This window comes from Myotis lucifugus, unplaced genomic scaffold, assembly GCF_000147115.1.
Source record: "Myotis lucifugus unplaced genomic scaffold, Myoluc2.0 scaffold_10, whole genome shotgun sequence".
NCBI lineage: Eukaryota > Metazoa > Chordata > Mammalia > Chiroptera > Vespertilionidae > Myotis > Myotis lucifugus.
Window position 1 is genome coordinate 12,863,691 of NW_005871058.1, and position 19,963 is coordinate 12,883,653.

General features: G+C 44.6%; 1 protein-coding gene across 1 annotated transcript in view; it reads right to left on the bottom strand.

Annotated features, from left to right (window-relative positions):
- Positions 1-15,983, bottom strand: part of GRIN2B (glutamate ionotropic receptor NMDA type subunit 2B) — a 421,771-nt gene extending 405,788 nt beyond the window's left edge. Inside the window, exon 1 of the mRNA XM_023749812.1 lies at positions 15,792-15,983. The gene's annotated coding sequence lies outside the window, so the exon portion shown is untranslated. The remainder of the gene's footprint in view (positions 1-15,791) is intronic.
- Positions 15,984-19,963: the final 3,980 nt, after the last annotated feature.

The following is a 19,963-nucleotide window of genomic DNA, read 5'->3' on the forward strand; positions in this document are numbered from 1 at the left end:
ACTTTGTCTCCATCATAGGCAGACGCAAACATATGCAGCTCCTGTATTTCTTCTCCCCTTCACACTACAGCCATGGTGACGGATTGCTGAGGAATAGGGTGGGGTGGGCATTTATGCGGAAGCAACAGAAGATGGAGACAGCCAGCAGGGACCATCACTTTTTCTTTCTCCTGACCTTCCGAGAACTAACCAGCATTGCTCACAGGATGTGGACGGGAGAGGTAAGGGAGCTACGTTCCAGGCACTTTATATACTTTACCTCATCTGACTTTCACACAACATGCATTTTCCAGAAGAGGAAAGCTGAGGGCCAAAGCATAAGATGCCTTACCCAACGTTATTGGTGGCAAGCAGCAAACTTGGGATTCTGAACTCAAGTCTCTTTGACATCCAAGACTTGGCTGCTCCTGTGGGTGGTGGCACTGGGCTTCCGTCTGTATTTCCAGACTGACGCCATTCAAAATCTAGATTTGCTTTGGCTTAAAAGCCACAGCAGTTCCAGCCTAGAAATCCAAGGATGCTGGGACCTGGGCACCCTGGGAAGGCTTGGCCTGACACCCAGCAGAAAGTAGACACCAAGCTCCCATTGTGAGAAAGGTAAGGAGGGGACCCAAAAAGATCCTCTCCACCACTGCCCACTCTTTGGGAAGAGGAGGGGGATCCTAAAGGAAATCTAAGAAATTCTCTCTCTGGGGTCCCATAGGAAAATTCATCTCAGCTAGAATTTGTTCTCAGGGCCTTAGTCAAGAGTCGAGGAGTCAGCTGGGGTAAATTGGGAGAGAATGGGCACTGTAGAGAAAGAAACAAAAGGAATGTTCTCTTATGCCAGTTTCATCTGAATTACATCCACCCCTTTAAAGCACTTGAATCTCCCCGCTCCGAGCAGCTGAGCTGGCTGGCTCCAGCTCACATCCCAGGCCAGATGGCCAGTGTGCCTCCAGCAGTGGGTATAGACCACCTTAAGGTCACTTCCAGTCTGCCTCCTTCTCCAGCCTTTTATGCCCAAGTTTCAGCTCCTGGTCGGTTGGCTCTTGGAGGACAAACATTATGCCTGATTCCACAGCAAAGAGGTCCCAGAGCCCTGCAGTTGGTAGCAAGCCTTCATACACATTCTGTAAGTGAAACCAGAGGGCTGGCTAATGCTGGAAGAACGAAGGAGTTTGGACACCAAGGAAAATTCCTCCCCGTGGCCCCCACCTTTCAGAGACAAATAACGGGAGGAAGATGGCCAGGGTGTGCCCTAGACACATGGTCTAGTGTAAGGGGTCTTAACCTGACATCCATGGATGGGCTTCAGAGATCCTAAGCCTTGTAATGCTTTGGGTGGGATTTTGGGAATTTGCATATATGTGAGCACACATTTTAGGAAGGACTGGGGGTGGGAGGGGTGGCAGCATGGCCTGCGGGTGCTGCAAACTGGGCTGTTCTCCTGTCCCACATCTGCAAAGCCAACTCTGGCAGAACAGCTCCTCACCCCTCAGCCAGTAGCCAGCCCTTCTCCCCTTCGATGAGAGGCAGGCATAGTCCCTCACTGTGCCTACCTTGTGGGGAATGTTAGTGGAGGCTGAGTTCAAGTCCCTTCCACCCAGCCCACCCGCCCCCAAGAATCAATCACACTTCAATGTCATCATCCTTGCGGGCAGCCACTGCCCACCATTCTGTTTTGAGCACCTGCTATTTAACCCACCCATTTTCCCATTTAAAAGGTAGAATCTCAGAAGAAGTCAGATCTAAAACTTACATCACTTTTTTCTTAATTACATATATTGGTTTTCTACAGCCTGCCAAGCCTGTCCCCCTCCCAAAACCACAGATCTAATAGGGTTTGTTCTCCTAAAAGCCATTTTGACAGTTTCTATGCCCTGGTCTCTTCAAGGGGTCGGTAACTGACTATTAGGCTCAATATTTTTTTCCAACTTAACACTTACGCTTATGAGTTTGTAATTTCCAGCCATCATCTCTTTTTAGAAAAGGTTATTAGCTGGCCCTCGGATTTCTTTCCAGTCCTCTGTGAGTCCCTCAAATGGCAGCCTTTGGCCCGGCAGCACCCACTTCCATGTTGAAGGCATTTTAGAATCTGTCATTAAGACTGAGGTTATGTATTCTACTCTTCCTAATGAATTTTTCAAAAACCTCTCCAATGTTAACTTGGTTTTGTGTTCCCTAACCTATGCTAGAAGCAGATTACACACACATAGATACATAGGTACATGTACCCACAAACACACACACATGTAACTGTATGTTAGTAATTGGTTCTCTGTTATATTTCTAAGAAAGTAAGGAGACACCTTGAGCTCCTTATGGAGATAACTTTAACCCTTTCACCTTTATCTAATTCCTGACATAATTAAAGTTCTTTTTTATTTCTTACTTCGCCTTTTCTGAATATGAAAATAAGGCAATTTATTGTGAAAATGTAGGAATGTAAAAAGAAATATGGAGAAGTAAAATAATAATAATCCTATTGCCCAAAACCTTTATATCTTTTGCATAATATGTTGACCTTGCCTTTTCAGGTTTCACAACCTTTACTATTTCTAAATATGCTCACCTGCCCACCAAACGCATTTTTGGAGTAAATTCTTTATCAATTAAGGCTTCCTCTAAGCTTTCTCCAGCAATATAAATTGCTCTTCTAAGCTCTCTCAAAGCAGAGGCAAAGAAAAAAGAGTCTGGACTTGAGATTCAGAAAAGCTATGATTGAGTTCCATCTCTTTCTTCTTCTTGACTATACAATTTTTGGCAATCATTCGAGTTATCTTTACCTCAATTTCTTCATCTTTAAAAAAGGGATAATAGTTTCTGCCCAAAATTCCCCCTAGTGGGGCCTTAGGTAATTAGAATACATGTTGAGAAGAAAACACACGAGATAGCCCTTGGTAAATTATACAGTACTCCAGCAATGAAATAATTATTATTACATCATAATTATTGCCTCAGTATCCTCATCCATAAAATAGGTGATAATGTTACACACCTCTGAGGGTGATTGGGATGTTCAATTCATTAATGCACGTAAATCCCTGACCACAGGGCCGGCAGGTGCACAGACCATGTCAGCAGCTGTTTATTACATGTCCAGCATGTGCCAGCACTCTGTTAGGCATACACAGAGCCCAGGGAAGAGGCTGTTTCTGCACTTGAAACTTTCACATCATGGAGTGGGCAGCACAGAGATACAACAAGAGTCATTTCAAACCAGGGCTATGGAAGCAGGAAGAGGGCAGTGCCTCCAGGCTGGTGGGACCAGGAGGACCTGGAGCAGAGGATCCCTGAGCTAAATCTTGAAGGCAGAATAGGAATGAAGCAGGAGAAGTAAGGTGAGGAAGGCCCTGCAGACAGAGCAAAGGCCTGGGGTGCAGAACAGCCTTTCACATTATTCTTTCCTTGGCTTGGTAGCCATGCCATCTCCATCTCTATTCTTCTTGGATCATGTAAAGATATGAGATAAGCCTGAAAAAAATAGTTCTATACATAAAGCTAGAAAGATTAGTCTTGCTCTCCTTTCTCCTGGAAAACTAGATAAATACTGCACAAGAGAACCTGAGAAGGAGACACAGACCACAGATTAAAAATCACAGGTCACAGTGCCTGGATGCTCCTCTGCATCCTGAACCCTGGTGACTTTGCTGCCTGTCATCCCTTAAATTATTTTCTCCTAGAGGCCTGGTGCATGAAGTTGTGCACGGTTGGGGTCCCTCAGCCTAGCTGGCAATCAGGGCTGATCAGGGCTTCTCACCCAGTCCCAATAGAGGACAATTGGGGCCAGCTGGGGCGGGGGGGGGGGCGGGTAGCAGGGGAGGAAGGGGCCACGGGAGGTTGGCCAGCCTGGGGGAGGGGCCGCAAGAGGTTCCGATTGGGGCAATTGGGGCCCGCCGACCTGGGGAAGGGGCTGCGGGAGGTTGGCTGGCTGCGGAAGGTTGGCTGTGGGAGCTCACTGACCACCAGGGGGCAGCTCCTACATTGAGCGTCGGCCCCCTGGTGGTCAGTGCACATCATAGCGACTGGTCAACCAATAGTTCTGGTTGTTCCAGTCGTTTGGTCGTAACAATCCCTTAGGCTTTTATATATATATATAGATAGATTCTCTTGCCCACTAGGAGTAGATGTCCTGTGTTGACAGCTATTGGAAACCTGTTATTTTGAGCAGGATGGAGTTATTAATAATAATGCTGTCTGCGTGTATATTAAACATACATTTCGGGAGGGACTCTTTAAGTTTCCTCATTTGTTCCACAACACAATTGTCTCTGCTAAATACCTGATTGTACACATGAGGCAGTAAGTTCCACAAGGTTGCGGACCTTGCCTGGATCACACAGAGCAGAGGCAGCACTGAGACTGGACCTGGTTTCTTGGCACCTTGGCCAGCTCCTTTCTCTTTGCTTCAAATTACTGAAAAGTAGTTTTAAAATATGCACATGGGAAAAAGCTAAGGCACCTGAACTCTATGGGGCACCAAGAGATGGTCTCTTTTCTTAGAAAACTAAAGACAAAAATTTGACCATTGTATTAGATGTTTATTTTCTGAGACAATAGTTGATGCAGATATTTGAAACAAAACTAGCTCCCTCAAGGGAAGGGAGGGTGGGAAGAGATCAACCAGTGAACTTGTATGCATATATGCGTAACAGGAGGACACAGGCAATGAGGTGGTGAGGGCCTGGGGGGAGGGGAGGGTAAAGAAGGCTGGAAGAGGTTAATGGGGGGGGGGGGGAGAAGGACCTATGTAATACTTTCAAGGATAAAGATTTTTTAAGAAATTAGCTCCCTCATATTTTTCTTGGAATGAGGCGAGTATAACCTAGAGCAGTGATGGCGAACCTATGACACGTGTGTCAGAGGTGACACGCAAACTCATTTTTTTGGTTGAATTTTCTTTGTTAAATGGCATATAAATATATAAAATAAATATCAAAAATATTAGTCTTTGTTTTACTATGGTTGCAAATTTCAAAAAATTTCTATATGTGATACGGCACCAGACTTAAGTTAGGGTTTTTCAAAATGCTGACATGCCAAGCTCAAAAGGTTCGCCATCACTGACCTAGAGCAATAACAATGATTCCTGTTAGTGATAAAACCCAACACCAAAGCAGTATTCCTGACTACCATTCTCTTACTCCAACCATTAGTCTCCACTCAAAGTAGTAGTTTATAAATGGGTTTGAGAAAGAAAGAGGTACAAGAAAATGAATAATCTTCAAAATGGCCAAGATTAGATGAGTAGAGAAGAGGACTGTCTCCTCCTAAAGGAAGGGGAGTCTTCAGTTTGGAGAGGAAGTCTATTTACAGAATGGTGGGAATAGGCTAAAAAAGAGGAGGCCCACACCTTAACCATCATGTGAAATGGAAGAGATGCTGATTGCCAGTGCCATGAATTTCTCACCTTTTGTCTCACTGAATTAAATTAAGGTCACCAAATTTGCTATTTTGTAGGCATGCATTTTTTCCACTTGAAAAGAAGTTTATCTTTTGCCAAGAGTAAAGCCCAAAGAAAAGGAATCTGGAGGAAAGTTGCTTTCGCTGAAATTTCAAAGTACATGCTGTTTATGGGTTCCTCTACATAACACAGAAACCCTTATCTTCCTTTATATGGAGGCGGCTCTGTATAATTTAAAGAGTCAGGGGTTAGAATCAGAGGACATGAGTTGAAATCCTGGCTCACTGCTTACAGCAGTGTGACCTTGAGCTCTCTAATTCTTACTCTGTTCATCTGAGAAACAAAATAATGACAGCCTTGTGGTAAAGATTAAATGAGATAGCATATGTTAACATAACCCAAAATACAATGGGCATACCATAAATATCTATTGCCACTTCAAGGTCCAATTTCAATAAGCAAAAGCAAAGCAATTCCTTTTTGATAACTATTATATTTGGATTGGCAACAATAATTCTTAGTATTTTTATGCCACAATTCATTTCTAAAGCGATCTACAAATTCTGGCTACATAATTGCAGGACTTTCTCACTCCCTTCCTAACTCCTGTCTCAGTTGTATAAATGCAGATTTATCAATAAACTAGATTCCCTGCTATGGTGACCATTCATACATTTAGAGTCAACCTTGAGTTTTATGTTGAAATCAAAGCATCATTATAAATAGGTACACAATAAAAAGGAGAGGTTGAGAAGGTGAGTAATCATTATCCTATTTATTTCAGAAAGCCCAGCCCAGTGAAGGTGATTGGGGAATACAAGATAAAAGCCCTTAAAGAATCTGTCCCAAAAGCCAGCATCAAGGAAGTGCTACAAACAAAGGTAAAGTGAAAACAGTATATGCACGAATAACTTGAGGGGGCTTATTTCTGCTTGAGAAGATCAAGCAAGACTTTGTGGGTGAGACAGTCTTTGAGATGAATGGACCTTGAGGAATGACCAGTATTTACAAGGAATTTGAAGGGAATGAGAAAAACACAATTAGTAATGAATGAGAGCTTTTGAAGAAATACCCTTATTGAACACAATGTAAAATGAAGCTCAAAGAAGTGAGACACTAAGAAATGGGTATATTTTAATTCTGCCAGCCTATAGCTAGCACTAAAGATACTCTCACCGCTTCAACTCTAGTAAAATTCAGCCAAAGCATTAGTAGGTGTTTAGCCCTGGCCAGTTGCTCAGTGGTTAGAGCACTGGACGGTGGACTGAAGGGTTCCAGGTTCAATTCCGGTCAATAGACACATAACCAGTTGTGCAGGAGGTAGCCAATCATTGTGTCGCTCTCACACAGAGGTTTCTCTCTGTGTGTCTCTCGCCCTTCCTTTCACTCTCTCTAAAAATCAATGGAAAAAATCCTCAGTGAGGGTTAACAAAAAAGAGGTATTTAGATGGCAAGGAAGTGGAAATATAAAAGGCATAAATATGTCCAGTTTATCCTATATGCACATTCATTTCCATTATCATCTTTATCAACAACCAGCATTTTCCGAGCACTGCCCATATGCAGAGAGCGTTCTGCTAAGCACTGAGGACATAAAGTGACATAACGATGAATTTTGCTCACATGGAAAAATGACAAGTTAATCAACAAACAAATTACTTCTCTTATATATGCAGTCTCTAAGGAAACACATCCAGTATTTTTTCTTCAAAAAACCACAGGGTCAACGTTCTCCCACCCAAGGAAACCTTCTAAATCTGAGTGCCGATATTTGGTCAGGGTAGGATTTCTTATGCAGTTCTTCCTCCTCTGGGGCCAACTAAGAGATATTTGGAAACTCAAATCAATGACTACACTTCCTAGGTTTATCCTAAATATTTAGTGCCTCACACCTCTGCATATCCTACCAAACACCAGTGAGAGCCCAAACCACACTCATAACCTTTCTTTCCTTTTTCCAACTGCTATTAGCAGATGTCCAAAAAAGAGCTAGTATTTTTACTTTCTTACGATTTGTCTTCTTAAAAGAACACAGATCCATAACTCTGATTTTTTTTCTCACCTCTGTACATTTGGGTTCACGTTTATTTTAAAAAATGGGGAAGGGAGGGAGCCAAAAAGGAAGGATATGAGAAAACGACTAACCCGGCCGGCCTAATAATCAGTGATTAAAGTTACAGTCAGAAAAGAACGAAGCTTAATGCCTCCTACCCTTTTCCTCCTCTTCGAGCCTTTAATATTCCACTTCAGGCACTGAGAGGGAGGGTAACATGGTTAGTGAATCCCTACCAGCACTAAGATAATTGCACCATCCACACCCCTCACCAGTCAATCAGGGTCTGCTTACCAGCCCCATTTATTAATAGTCTTCCTACATTTTCAGTATTACAAAGGGGTGAAATGAGGCTTCCTCTCCAAAACAAGAAATGGGTGCTCTCAGGAAAGACTAAGTAGAACAGAGGATGTTTGCAGAACCAAGGGCTACTCGCCCTGTTTCATAGCCACACCTGTCTCCAGGCTGTCAAGGAAAGGAGTCCCTAATTTTCCTAACCTTCAACACCAGGGCTATGTGAGTGTTGATGGAGCTCAGGAACAGGGCAAACTCAGCTCTGCTCTTCATTCAACACCGGTTCCAACCTTGTGTGCACTCCATCCACTGAATCCCCTCATATTCCAATTCCTTCTGACCTCCCACTCAGGGACCCACTGTTAGTCATGTAACAGTTTAACAGTGAGAGGGTCTTGCTCTACATGTTCAAATGCTAGGACTGCATGATGTTTAGGACTAATAGGTGCCTTGTCAATCATCTTGCCCAGCAGTTCTCGAATATGGCCGCACATTAGAATCCCCCGGGGAATTTCTAAATGACCACTACCTGGATCCCTCCCCGAGAGGTTTTAATTTAACTGTTTGGGGTACAGCCTGGGCAAAGACATCGTTGTTTTAGTTGTTGCTGTGTATTTTTGCTGAAGTTCTGCAGGTGATTTTTGTCACTGAACTTGGGGAAGGAGCACTGCTTTCACCTGCCTATCTCAGAAACGAGAAAATCAAGGCCCACCATCCATGCATGCACATGGTCACAAAGTAAAATAACACAAGCGAAACAAAGAAGCTTCTGACTGCCAAGACCAGACCACCACCTCCTCCATTATCAGCGAGGCAGCTCCTGGCTACCCTGGAAAACCGAACATTGTTAAAGACACATTACACGTCAAGGGAGTAGCCTGGGCTCTGAAGACATGTGGAGAAGCACACACCCATCCTGGCTGACGTCAGGGACATGCATTCCACGGGCACTCGTGGGGCAGGGCTGTGGCTGGGAGATTCAGTGGACGTGGCTCTGACACATGTATGTAGATTTAGACCATGTGGCTAAGCTCAGAACTGTTTTCACAGCTTTCAAATGATGTTTGTGAAAGAGAATAATCTTCAAGGTGCCTGTCAGCATTGATATTCTTATTATCCTCTCTCTCTCTCTCTCTCTCTCTCTCTCTCTCTCACACACACACACACACACACACACACACACACACGTATTACTGTACTTAAATTGTACAAACACATTTAATGCATTTAAGATTACTTCTGGCTACTGTACTTGGTAGGTAAGTCACTGCACAAACATCCACATCCACACACATCCATAGTGTGTGGGGTGCATGTGTTGTGTATTTGGATGCGCACAGAATACACTGATCTATAACCCAAAGACACAAGTTACCATGGTAGCTGAGTGACCAATCTAAGACCCCCAGAAGATCAGAGTACAATTAGCTTTGGGGAAAGGACTGTGGCATCACCTAAGCTTCAGGTTTCTTCTCAGACTCTCCTCCCCTCCTTTAACAAGGTGGTGCTTTCATCCAGCCACTGTTTTTAGGTCCAAACTTTCCCCCAAAAATAATAATAAGATGCGATTTCCTAAGAAATTCTAACCAGTTGAAGCCCTGAGAGGGGCTTTATACAATCTTAAATAAAGATTAATGAGAAATTTAAACCCGAATTTCTTTCTGAAGAAGGAAACGCGTGCTCTGAGTGAGGCAACAAGCAAAGTCATGGAGGATGGCACGTGGAGAGCACAGTTTGGCTTTTAGGAATCAGGTGAGTTAATAGGTCTAAACCTTAAATTGTCCTCATTTAGGAAGCTGTCTACTGCTTACAAAAATGGGTTCCCAGCAGGGTCAAAGCCTGTAGCCTCTCTCTTTCCAGGTCGGCCACTCCCTCAGGTCTGGCTTTGCTCCTCCTTCTCTCCCTTCTGCTCAACCTCTAGGCACAGCCTTGTCCCTATGCCTCCGCCACCCTGCCCCTAACATCACCTTGGAATAAATGTCCTTCAAGTCCGCCAGTGGTGGCGTTTGCTAATCCACATACCTTAATACCCAAGATACTCTCTTCATATGTGTGGATCTTTAAAAAGTCTTCAGGCCAAACTTCGGTTCCTTTTGCTAATAAAATGAATATAAACCACAGTGTGCAGAGAAATGGTAAAAGTATAGGGGAAAAGGGGAAGGATGGAGAGCAGAAAATGATACAAATAACATTTAGAGGAACGTGGATTTCAAACCCTTTTTCCCTTAGGCACCAAGGTTACCGTTTAATCAAGTAGTGGTTACGCTTTCTTTTCATCATCTCTACACTTGGGCATCCCCATGAAGAATACTTCTGAAACATCAGGCCATCTAAATAAAAAGGCTACCAGGAAGGATTCTGTGAATTCCCTGGGAATAATTGAGCCCCTCTTCTTCTGTTACTCCCTTTGCCATTAAAAAAAAAAAGCAGCGAGGGTCTGAGTGGCTCGCCACTCTGGAAACACATGGGGCTAAGCTGGTCCTTCATTCTGAGTAGCTTGGCTTGGGCTAGGATCCAGCTCTCTCCTTGGCTACATACCCAGTAGCAGCTGTCCCTTTCTTTCTAATGCCCATCAACAAAGTCAGTAGCAATCCAGTGGTCTAAAATGAAAACTGTGTCATTTGTTCATTCTAGAGGCAAGCCTAATAAACAGGGCGAGGAGTCATTAAGGGTAGCATCACTAAAGCTAAGGCAGAAATCAGAGCCTCTTCCCTCTCCTTTTAAGAAGACCCTGACTTTATTCTCTGCCTCAGCATCTGGAATCTGAAATTCCTATTAAAAGAACCTGTGCTTTCCCGTGTCACTCTTCTCCCCAAGATAAAGGAAGCAAGGGAGACCAGCACACCTCTCCCCCTGCTCTCTGTCCTCCTGAAATGACCATTCTCTCTTTCTGCAAAATTCACATTTATTCTTAAGATACAGTTTAACTGTCAACCCCTCCATAAAGCCCACCTCATTCTCCCCAGTTTCCACACCTCCCTCATTAAATCATGAGCTGCCGCCAAGTACAGCCAGAGCTAATTCTTTTTCATAACACAGTCTTTGACAAATATTGGTTATTAATAAACGTTTGTTAAATAATTGAACAGAAAAAAGGCATAAAATAAAGTTTAAAAAAGAGATAATGTAAAAGAAAAGAAACTAAGAGACAATAAATAGATAAGCCCAAAGCAGGAGGAAATCATCAGTTATGAGAAGGGCCAGAATAAGAATGAGGAGAGGATGGAAGGGAAAGAGGCAAAAGATGGACATGGTGGGTGAGTGATCGTAGAGAGGAGATGGGTGAACGTAAATACATAGGTTCCTTTCTGATTTTTCTCTTTTTACTTTTAAGAACAAAGCAGAAAATGCTGGAAGTCCCAAAAGTAGAATATATATGTGGAACTGCCAATGTTAAGCATGATATGGAATTAGGTGCAGGAATGATATAGGCCTGTGATGCATGGTCCAGCCACCTGGGAGATTGCCAGAAATGCAGAATCTTGGGTACCACATCAGACCACCTGAATCAGAATGGACAGTTTAACAAGGTCTCCAGGTGACTCCTATAGACAATCAAATTTGAGAAGTGCTAATGCAGGTATTTGAAATCCATGAAGAACCTCCACACGTCACTGTCGTCAATTATGTGGTGCACATAGTGCTGACACTAAGCAGCTACACAACCATAAGCAGAAAACTCGATGACCCTGAATCTCGACTTCTTCATCTATTAAATGAGAAGGTCAGAGTACACACCTTCTAACGGGTCACAGAGCTCTGATATTGTTGATCTCATCTAGCATCATAACTTCAAACTGTTCATGTACCAATGAGAACAAACAACAAATAGCATCATCTACTAATTTAATATTTATCCATTCGTTTAATATTTTAACTATCTTTTATGTGCCAGTCACTGTGCAATGATTCCAACTGATAACACATCCATACCTGCCCTTGAGGGGCTCACAAACTTCTTAAAGAAACAGGGCATGTTAACAAAATTAGGATAATGTGTACTATTAACTGCAAACAGGTGCTGGCGGTGCACAGAAGGCAGAGCAATTATTCTGCTTGGGGCAGTCAGGGAGGATTTCAACAAGGGATCAGCATATGCTCTGTCTAGGTCCCTTCTCTGACAACTTCAGCTGAAAGTACTAGAAAGTGAAAAGACAGAAATAAGGTATGTAGTTGGAGAGTAACAAGGAACCAACCAAAGGTTCCTGAACACACCTCTCTTGGGTTCACAGGACCCCAAGAACACATCCACCTAATGAATCTTGTGTAATGGCTCCAGACATACCATGGACAGCCACAGGTAAAGCTCAGAAACCTGCCTCCTTTGAGTGATGCCTGCTCCCTCATCGGTTCCTCTATGCTCTGCGTCCCTCCAAAAGACAATATCAATTCAACCGCTAATCTACTCTCCCTGGAGACTTCTTGTGGTTGCAAAGAGGGGATGCTCTTTAATAAATGCAAACAATTCATTAGACCAGTAACTCTTTTGATCTATACTTATCTACAGAGATCCGATTGTATGCACAGTGTCAGAGACTGGAAATGTAGTTGACGGAAAGGAAGAAATTTCTAGAATGCTAAGGATGGTGTAGGGTAGTAGTGAGGAAAAGGAGCTTGTTCACTCCTGACCCCAGCAAGTTACAGGAGGTGAGGTGTTCTGTCAGCCCCAGGCTTCACTGTTAAGGAGAGAAGACTATCATTCAGAACAATAGTTTTCCAACCTTTAGATCACGTTTCACCCTGGCTCCCTCCTGGTCCCTGGCTTCTATAGGCAGATTTGTTTGCTATGGTTCCTTTCTCCTGACTCCTTCTGTATTTCATTAATATTCATAAATATTAATGAAATTTTTGCTTTAACCTGTTAGTAGTAGTGGACATGTCACCTTCATTTTTATGTTTTTAAACAAGAAAATAGGGGGTGAAGTGGGGAATCCTGCATCTTGAATTCATCATATCCATGGAGGAGATGGGAGAATGTTTTCCAAGTTAACGGTGATGTGGCCAAGGGCTGGATCAGCTGGGTCCTTTCTCCCTATCAAGAGCCACTCATCCCACCAACCAATTCCAGTCCATGTTTCCACCTCCCAGGTGCCCACTGTCTCTCCACACACAAGGCTGGGTGCGTGTACATGAAGGTCAAGGAAGATGGTCAGTCTGAAGCCATCTTTCTGGAGGTGAAGCAAGAATACAAAATCAAGGTGCCTGCTGTTCCTCCCTTCACCAGAGGAAGTCGCTCTTCTCACTCAGCCTAAATAGAAAGGCACTGGGTGTGCAAAGTAGTGACTAGAGACAATTTTTTCCTCCTTTTCCTCTTCTGTCATTTTGTTTCCTTATTATTCTTCTTGCCTACATTCACCTCTGTCATAAATTACACACATATAGTGGCAAAGCAAGACTTTTCAGACAGGCAGGCTTCCTAGGGATGGAACCAAAGGAAAGAAGAAATTACACAATCCAGGGGTACACATCCTGCCCTCTCTTTGCATGCTAACATCTACCTCTCAGAGACCATACTGTTCTGTGTTCACCAGTCCATCCTGCTTTGCTACACCTGAAACACGGACATAGAAGACAACCATGCTGTTCTGATTTCCTTGAAATCACCAATCTAACCTCCTCAACCGTGCTTTCCTGGGAAATCTTTATTTCCCATTAATTTGTTTCTTAATTGTACATCTTGAAAGTTCCTCAATTAATATTAAATGTTCTCTCTATCCCTCCCACCAGCAACCACATCTCTTCCCCTTGTAACCCACACTGTAGGGGAGGGGGCGTGTGAAGGAGAGAAGACAAAATAGAACCCAATCAGCTCTTTGTGCTATGAGGAAAAAAGACAGAACAATGGTCCCGAGACAGCCCAGAACACCACTGAGCACACAAAATCTGCTCGGGAGGACAGGAACACCTTCCTCCTCTCCAGGGTCCCCAAAATGGCTTTGGGTGTGGCAAAGGTACAGACCACCTGTGGGGATTCCTCCTAGGATCCTCAGAAGCCCTTTCCAGTAGGAATTCCATTCTTTTCTCTTTGTAGCTTTCTCATCTTTTGGTCCTCCTCTTCCTCAGCACCCTCTCCTTTTCACCTCTTGTCCTTTGCCTAGTCTTGGGGCTGACTAATGCTGCCCCAGAACCTGGCTTCATCTCATTAACAACCAAGGCAAATGTGGCTGAGACCCTGTCGAAAGGACTTCTGTCAACCTTATCACCAACTAACGTCACGAAAGGCCTACTCAGTGCAGAGCACTGTCGTCAGCACCAAGAATGCAGAAGAGGGCAGGTGTCCTTTGATACCCACCTCGCCTTGCCCACCTGCACCTATGAGATCAGCACACCTGAAGCTGTGTTTCTCACCCATACCTCTATTCTATTTTGAAGTAATTTTTAGAGTTCATCCTCCCACTTGAAGGAGTAGAAACAGATGCAGAACCAGCCCAGGTGTCTCTAAGGTGAGCACACATCAGATAACCTCAGCTATGTGTGGACATGACAAGAACATGGTTCAAAGTGGGATCCCACCCTCGCACTCTGATGACACCACGGTTACAGATTAATGGTTAAGCCATCAAGGTTCAAAGGAATAAAACCAGGGGCAGGGGAGTAGCACATTTGGATCACATCCATCCTTTTTGGACAATGAAGAACTATCTTCTACTGTGATGCTGAGAAACAAGGACCTTCCGCTACTTCCCCCACACCCCTTCAGTAGTTCAGATTAATTTTAAGTATTGTTATAAAAAAATACCAAAAAAAAAGATTTGGGGGGGGCGAGAATACTTTAAGAAAGATTATTGATGCTAATGATTCTACTACATTATTTTGAGGATCTTTATGTCAACCTGAGTGCTGCATTTGGGTGCCTTCAGAGTTTGGGGATATATGGCCAGTGGACCAAGGAGAGGAGCAGCCAGCTCACTATCAAGGCCCTTCGGCACATGGATATTCTGATTTCCTCAGGAGTTGTCTTGGATTACATGAGTGACTAGCTGAGGAGTCACTAGCTAAGTCTTCTCCATTTCTCCTGCTATTTCTCTTTTCAAGTGCATGCAAATACTGCCAAACCCCATTTCACATATCATAAAAAATTATGAGAGGAGGAAAAATTAAAGTATGAACTCTGTTCTGAGGGTACAAGACTCACACATGCAAACGGCACATCTCTTTGTTTAACACAAAGGCTCACGTGTCGAATCCTGCACCCCTTCCACATGCACAGCATTTTAGAACTCTGCAAGATAGCCATTTTGCAAGAGTGTGGAAGTAACAGTTTGCTTGGAGGATGTGTGGGTATAAATAGATGTGTAGACAGAAGGAGAAATTTATAGCTCAAAAATAATAGCACATGGAAAAAATACAAATTAAAAGCAGAATATTGACAGAATTCCTTCTTTCCAAGCTTCAGGTTTAAGTCCTCTTAACCTGCAGCATTCTTCAATTCCAGGTGATCTTAGACCAGCCAGATTCCCCACCTAGACCTGCCCCTCTGCAGTAGGCCTCCCAGGATCTCTGGGCCTAATGTCAACCCCTTAGACAGCAAGTGGACTTCGGGGCAATAACCACAGTGATCTCAGTCATTATCTTCATGTTTAAAGGGCACAGAAAGGATGCCCTGGAAGACAGGACCAGGAGATAGAGAGAGAAGCATGGAAGTGGCAAGGGGGAAAGTGGGGCCGGGGGGAGATTTCTAGATTCCCATAAAATCAGAGCTTTAGCACTGGATGAATAAAATGACATTTAACTTGAAAATCACACAGGTTTCCCAGTCGTGACTGCATTAAAAAAAAAAAAGAAAGAAAAACCCTTATGCCATTCAACATCCTCTGTTCCTATAGACATCCACCCCCACTGCCTCCAAAAAACCCAAAACCTGTTTGATAAGGAAGGAAAAGAAATAACATGGGAGTTTTCCCCCTTTGTAATAAGCCTGTCTCCCCAGACCAGCATTATTTTATCGTCGTGTTACCTTTTCTTCAAAAAAAAAAATCCACTTGAGGGACTTGAAGAGAGATAAACAAAGAATCTCTTACCCCAGGTGAGAAGAAAATACAATAGAAGGTGCCTTACCTTGGTTTGTAGAAGCCAAACCTCTAGACGATCGGATTAAGGGAGTGAGCATGTTGGGAATGTCCAAGCTCCTCTTCTCGCTTGCATATCCACATAAGAAAGATGAAGGATAAATGAAAGGAAGGTAATTTAAAATCCAATTTATCGTGAATTTTGTTTGAATCTTGTGTCTTGAAGAGATGCAAATTCAAAGAAAAAAAAGATTGAATTCAAAGGTAAGTCAGTGGATGGAGAGCAGCTCACGATGCAGAATCCAGAGTAATTATTCCCTTTGCATGTGAGGTTGGTGGCTGGACTATTTTTTTTTTTAATGATTCCTCTGGCAATTACGGTTTTTTGATTTTTGGAGCATTAGTGGAGGAGGCTGTGTGTAGAGAAGCTGGGGGCCAGCTCTGTCCCTCCTCGGAGCATGGTCATTCCCAAAGCGTCCCCTTCCTAAGGGGGAAAAAGAGGCTGTTAGAGGGTTTTATTCCAGGATCTCCCAGAGGGTGAGAAAAATGCATTCTGAAAAAGATATCAATTCGTTTTCAGGAAAACGGGGTTGGAAACCCCGCATTTCCCACAGAGTGCACACGAGAGGAATTGAAAACAGCTGGCACCGGTCTATAAATAATTCAGAAAAGGTCTGGCTATACCATTCCTGGGACAGGCATGGATGAGAGGTGGGAAAGCCAGGCTGAATGGAAGCGGAGAGAGGGCGGGAGGGAGGAAGCGAAGGAGGGAAGTGGGAAGGCAGGAGGCAGCGAGGGAGAAGCGGTACCACATAGCAACGCACACGCACACACACGCAGGAACACCATCCCCACTTAACTCGCCAGCGAGTGCGGCCCCCAGCCCCATCTGCATTGCTGCTGACACGTCTGTCTCGCTCTGCCCATCGCTTCCAGCAGCAGTGCCTCCTCCCACCCCGGGCTGGTGCTGAATGGGTTCTGCTTGTGCATGGGGTGCACACTGGGCATTTCTTGGAAGGGGCACACTGACACGCGCACACACACGCCCCCGGCCGCGCACGCGCCCCGCGCGCGCTCGCACACTCACCCCCCGCGCACACTCACGCCGCCGCACCGATGTGCAGCACGCGGGGCTTCACCTGCAACGTGTCGATTGTACTGATGGTCGCGGCGCGTGGCTCCGGCCCGGGGCACCGATGCCCAGCCTCTCTGCTCAGTGAAAGGTTTACCCCCTCCCCTCCCCCCCCCAAAAAAGACCAGAGAGAGCCCTACCCTTTCATCCTAAAAAGAAATCTTTTTTGTTTAAGCCACGTCCAAATTAGCAATTACCGGGTTCTGCTGGATTGTAGAGCTTTACCTAATACCAGGTTGGTTATCGGTTCCACTGCTTCGACCCTTTATCTTCCCGACACCCCAAACCCCCAAATTAAGACAAGAGACTCCAAAGCCAATGCTTACATACCGGCTCTGAGCACCTCGGCGATTGCAGTCTCGGGAGAGGGGTGGCCGGTGGCGGGGGATGGAGGGTTTTCCTTGCCTACCAGGCAGGATTAAAAATCCGTCTTGAGGGTTTTTAAGTTCATGGCTCTTCTTTGCACAGCAGACGAAAATGCATTCGGACGCCAGCACTTCGGGTTGGGGTGATCAGAAATCACCCTGGCGAGCACTTGCGATAGAGCAAAGCCCCGAGATTTCCTAGAGGTGAAGAGACAGAAGGAAGCGGTTTTGAAAGGGGGTGGGGGACCTTCCTTTCTAAAAAAAAAAAAAAAAAAAGGCGGGGGGTGGGGGGGAGGTAGAGAGGCAGGAGCAGAGATCCCAGTTGGTGAGGATTGGAGCCGGGGGAGGGGAAGCGGGCGGGGGCAGGCTGTGCAAGTCAAGCGCGCGGCACTGGGAGAGGAAAGGGAGGAAGGAGGAGGGGAGAGTAAGAAAAATGGGTATTAATCACGGGGATGGTAGGGAGGGCGCGAGATCACAGGTCGCCTGGTCTGGATTAGGGTCTCGCACTCAAAAACATGCCCCCTCCCCGCCCCCCCCCATCACTACACACACACACACACACACACACACACACACACCTACCTACCTCTCACACACTGGCTCTGGTGGGAAGAGAAACCCACGAAGCCATGGAAGATGTTTCTGCTCCCAGGGTGTGTGTGTGCGCACGTGTCCTCATTCTCCACACCCCCCACCCCACCCCACCCCCAAACCCCTGCACCCCCTCACTCCTATTGCTAAGACTCTGGCAGTGGCAGCTTCCCCACCTCAGGTGCTGGGGGAAATGGGGTAGGAAGCGGGAAGAAGGCTTAACCCGAGGCCGTGGCGCCTCCTGCTGGCCTCAGTGGGAACAGCAATGAGGAAGGGCTGCTAAGGGGTGGGGGGGAGGAGTCAGTGTCCCTGGAGGGCTGCGCTGCCACTGGGCTGCCCAGAGCATCACAAAGGCGGAGCTGCAATTTAAATGTAAGACTCCCTTTATGTTCCATAAATCTGCCTTTGCTCCGTACGCACATCCAGTGTTTAAAGTTTAAAGCCAGGTTCTTGCCTTCAAGGAGCTTAAGATCTATTTTGAGTACATGAGGCTGAAGCTTAAAACAAGGGAAACAAAGCAAGGCAGATGTAATTAAGAGCTACATTGTATGGTACAGATCGTAAGGGCGCTTTGCCGTCTGCTAGTGAAGGTTTGAGGAGCTAGGGATTTTTTATTAAAGTATGTTCTGTTATTTAAAGAACCTGAAAAGATGAGACAGATGAATAATCCCTAAATAAAACTAGATTTCATGACATTTACAACTCCACCCTCTTGTAAAAGGCAAACATCCATTCCTTTCTCTCCCTCTTAAGCTGTTTTCTATTTTAACAGCACTTACCACCACCTGTAGTATTGTTTATTGTCTACATTAATATCATTGTTCATGCATCATTTTTATGTTGCTGCATTGTCTCTTCAAAGATCCAGAATATTACAGGGGTGGAGCCTTTTCAGATGGGTTACATCATGAGCTTCTCATCAACATACCTGAGAAGCAGCCATTTAGATACACAGGTAACAATCCTAGTCAACTGGGATACATGAGATGTGTATTGCAGTCCTGACAGCAGCCACAATACATCTGAACTAATGCTTTCATGTTTTCTAGTTTTTGTTAGTCTTAATCTTTGAGTCGAAATTTTTAAGACACACACAGATACATTAGCATTACACAGAACACAAATATAGCTCTGGCTGGGTAGCTCAGTTGGTCAGAGTATTGTCTGGATATGCCAAGGTTGTGGGTTTGATACCCCATCCTGATCCCACATACAAAAAGCAATCAATGAATGTATAAATAAGTAGAACAACAAATTGATGTTTCCCTCACCACCACTCTCTTTTTTCTCTCTCCCCTTCCTCTCTCTCTCTCTAAAACCAATAAAATTAAAATTTAGCCCAGTGGGCATGGCTCAATGGTTGAGCATCAACCTATGAACCAGGAGGTCACTGTTAGATTCCTGGTCTGGGCACATGCCAGGTTGCGAATCTCCAGTGTAGGACATGCAGGAGGCAGCCGATCAATGATTCTCTCTCATCATTAATGTTGCTATCTCTCTCTCTCTCTCTCTCTGAAATCAATAAAAATATATTTTTTATTTTAAATTTAAAAAAACACACAAATAGAGTGTTCATCTGAAAATTAGTCTATCTCAGTAACGGTACTGCTACTGCTGTTCTTCCACCTCTTTGGAGAACTGCAGAATCACCCGAGTTGCTGTGCCCCTTGGTACACAACAGCCAACCCAAGGCCCTGTCTGCGCAGGTTTCTAGTGATTCCAGGAGGAGCATAGGATGCAGAGAGCAAGGGCCCATGTTTCCTGAAACACTTTTTCCTGAGTCTTCCAGGAATGCCCATGACCTTGGGAATAGAATCCAAGTTCCCTCAAGGGTCCACCTTTAATCCACTTTTTAAATTAATCCCCTAGCTCATATTTCCCTTCTTATCCCCAATTACCTTCACCAAAACTGGACCCTTCTTTGCTGTTTTCTTTTTGCTTCCCTTTCTGGACCCAGCAATTCCATTCCAGCCTATTCTCTTTTGCAGAGGGAAGAATGAACTCTCAGACCCCTCTCCCTAATTAAGTCCACACTCTCCTTTAGTTTCTAGCTCAGTCCCACTTTCTTGAGGATATTTTTTAGTCAACCACGCCTTAATTGATTTCTCTGACAATTTCAAGGATTTTAAAAGG